The sequence below is a fragment of the Poromitra crassiceps genome, assembly GCF_964638095.1.
Source record: "Poromitra crassiceps genome assembly, chromosome: 27".
Taxonomy (NCBI): domain Eukaryota; kingdom Metazoa; phylum Chordata; class Actinopteri; order Beryciformes; family Melamphaidae; genus Poromitra; species Poromitra crassiceps.
Window position 1 is genome coordinate 5,904,272 of NC_139650.1, and position 4,088 is coordinate 5,908,359.

A 4,088-nucleotide genomic window follows, 5' to 3' on the forward strand; every position below is an offset into this window, starting at 1 on the left:
TCTGCCTCTTCCAAGCAACAACTTCTTCCTACGGGGGCAGGCGGGGCTCACTTTTCGCGCGAAACGACCACGTGATTCACAAAGCCCGCGAAAACTCATGAATATTCAACGAGAACGACTGACGTTACGCTTCTTCATTTGCCAGTGCGGTTTAGAGGGCGGGACCTGGGTGTGCAATGCGTTTGGTTTTAAGCACAGAGCGAGTGGAGTTTGTTCAGCTGGGTAGATGGTAAAGCCTGTGAATTTAAACGGTGCGGATCGTAGTTCAAAACAAGCCCACCCCTCTAGCGTGGTTGCGCTGTGTCGTTACGCCGCTCGCTCGCACACCGGAACGGACTCATTTTTCGTCGGACATGATGGCGGCCAGTGTGTGTAAATATTCTTGAACGGTCGGAGGTATGATGGGTATTACCGATTTCTTCCTTTGATTAGTATAGTTTACAACTGTAATTGACCAACAGAACTGACAGAATACGCATTACTCTGTATGTATGGATGATATTACCACGAATATATAAACTGGAGATGAGGCTCCGGTTAGTACTGAGAAGAAGCTCATCTCTCTTATGGATATACTAGGCATCTCGCCTAATGTCCAAAACCTGATGATGGCGTTGGTGAACTAGCGACTAACTGCGGCAGTTGAATATATATTTGGGCTGTTTGAAAGAAGATCGAGTGCGAGGAGAAAGCTTCTTTGCTGAGACCAGACATTCGGATCTTCCCACTCGACTGAGTTGACTGCTTCTGAAGAAGGACATGGAGTGTAACAAGTTCACAATTCAGTCTGATCAGGCTAGAATCTTCTCGTTCCAAAAACATCGGGCAACACTGTTGGACACTGCTGGACACTGATTTAAATCCTGTAGTGCGGTTACACAGAGTAGCCATACCTCCAGACTTCCATAAGCTGTTGGTCATTCATTAAATAAGAAGTTCCCCTGAGCTGCAGGAGGGGAGCCCCAGTCTGGACCACGAGGACCCAGGGCCCCCACACATTAAAGAGGAACAGGAGAAACTCTGGATCAGTCAGGAGGGAGTGGAGCTTCTAGGGCTGGAGGAGGCTGATATCACCAAGTTCCCATTCACTCCTGTGAAGAGTGAAGCTGAGGAAGAGAAACCTCAGTCCTCACAGCTTCATCAAAGCCAAACTGAGGAGAAGAGAGAGGCAGAGCCTCTAGCCAGCAGCTCAACTGAACAGATGAAAACAGAAGCTGATGGAGAGGACTGTGGAGTATCAGAAGCAGCTAGTGCTGGCAAGACTTCAGAGTCTTCTGAGACTGAACACAGTGATGATTGGACGAAAACTAGTGAACCTCAGTCTTGTGGTAAAAGATGTGTTCCTAACAGAAACTTGACTAGACACATGAGAGTCCACACAGGGGATAAACCATTTAAATGCTCAGTGTGCGGGAAATGTTTTGGCCATGAAGCACACATGGAACAACACATGAGAGTCCACACAGGAGATAAACCATGTCAATGCTCAGTCTGTGGTAAATGTTTTGGTCAGAAAGGAACCTTGACCAGACACATGACAGTCCACACAGGAGATACACCATTTACATGCTCAGTTTGTGGTAAATGTTTTGGTCATAAAGGGAAGTTGAAACCACACATGAGAACCCACACCGGAGAGAAACCATTTCAATGCTCAGTCTGTGGTAAATGTTTTAGTCATAAAGGAAACTTGAGTAAACACATGAGAGTCCACACAGGAGATAAACCATTTAAATGCTCACTCTGTGGTAACAGTTTTGCTCAGAAACCACACTTGATCTCGCACATGAGACTCCACACAGGAGATAAACCATTTAAATGCTCAGTCTGTGGTAAATGTTTTGTTCATAAAGGGAACTTGAAAGTACACATGAGAACCCACACCGGAGAGAAACCATTTCAATGCTCAGTCTGTGGTAAAGGTTTTGGTGATAAGAAAAACGTGAAGAAACACATGATAATCCACACAGAAGATAAACCATTGAAATGCGAGGTAGAGGTTTTGCCCATAAAGGAAACTTGAATAAACACATGAGAGGCCACACAGGAGATAAACAATTTAAATGCTCCGTCTGTGGTGAATGTTTTGGTCGTAACAAAGGCCTGAAGACACACATGATCATCCACACAGCAGACAGAGGTCACTTAATATTGGGCTGGACAATAATTCAGTATTGTAATTGCCTATAAATGGAAACATATTGTCAAACCATTGATCGAGTGATTTTCATAATTCTGTTCTAAATGAATGATAAAATGCAAATAATTTGTCTTGAGATTAAACAAATGACGGGATATATCTATCTATCTATCATCATCCGTATATAAATGGGAGCTGGGGCTCTGTCTGTTTGTTTCTCTGTCCCACTGTGATTGTCCCACTGTGACATAAGTTTACAGGAAAAGAAACAGAGTATTTCAAAATCTAACATCAGTCAAGACATTCACTGACAAAAGGGCAAAGTTTTGACTCAACACATACAGTATCAAATGGCAAATGTGTTAGAAAAAGTTTGCTGTAGTTTTTGTATATTTTCCATTAGTTGTCCACAATTAAATACAATCAGCAATGAATAATTGATTTTATATTTGAATTCCTGTCTGGTTTAATTCAGTGTAGCCTACTCATTGTGAATTCACACTCTAATTGGACTTGCTGAGTTATAGAGCTGTTAGTACTCTTCCCAGACACTTAGTTCTGTTATATCGTTTTCTTAAAGCAGGTATAGAATATTTGTCATAATTGAATCTGTCACCATATAACTGTTCTATCATACTGGGCACAAAAACACATTTTCCTTAAGAAAGTGCTTGCGCCTCATTTACACTTTATTCACACCATTTATTTTGTCACATGACATTTTTTTAATCACACTATACAGTTATGTTTGAAACATACCGTTTATGGTGTTTCTAATTCCACAGGGGTACTCCTGTGGCGGCGATGAATTCTCAGTGGGATTCAGCAGGCTCTTCATTGATAGGCTACAGTCTTTGTGCCCAGGCTTAATACAGCAGCATACAGCCTTTCTCTTTCTTGTGTGTAACAGTTACATTCCATGAGTACATGTTTCACAGTTTGTTGTTTTTTGCATGTCGCACACAAGCCATCTTCATGTTTTCCCATCTTTGCCAAGTCCCATGCCAGTCCACAGTGCCCCAGTCTCAATCTAGTCATCACAACTGTGTGTCTTCTCTCACTCCCTAAATAATAATGCTCTTTTCTTACACTATTTTGTATATCGAAATAGTGCCGCCCCTTCTTTTCATTTTCCCACTCTTTCTGCCACACAGCTGTTATTCTTCTTTTGATAATAGATCTACACTCATACGTCCCAATTGGCACTCTCAGATCGACAGCTTTCTTCAGGGACTTTTTAGCTGCCATGTCAGCTACCTCATTCCCTTCCACTCCCACATGGGCTGGCACCCACAGAAACCCCACTGAACCTCCAGCATGCTCAATCCTATACAACAGAACCAACAGCTCCACTACAAGATCTGAGCGGGCTCCCAGGCTTCCTCCCCTCAAAGTCATCAGAACTGAGGCCGAATCCGAGCATATGACTGCCTGGCTCGGCCTCACCTCCTCAACCCACTGCAATGCCCATATTATAGCAATTAGTTCTGTTGTATACACTGAAACCCCCTCAGACAGTCGTCTAGATTTCACAATTAAAAAAATCTGGAACGTAAAATGATAACCTCAGGCCTCACCACGCACTCACCATAATACCCAGAATGCCTTACGCCACCAAAGAAAGCCGGTGGGCGGGGTGTGTGTGTGTGTGTGTGCGTGCGCGTGCGTGCGTGCGTGAGCAGTGAGCAGTTGGTGTGTGTGTGTGTGTGGGGGGGGGGGGGTGCTCGCTACGGGTTGTAAAGATAACATAACATTAGGTGTGTTTACGTAATTTCAATGGAAAGTGAAGGGAAATGTTTTCTAATAGATATTTTCTTTAATCAATCACCTAAACGCTGTATCATTATGTGTGTGTATATATAGCTATATATATATATATATATATATATAATATATAAAGCGCCACCGAAGAGTGCCAGTGTGACATCATCAGTGATGTCATAACTCA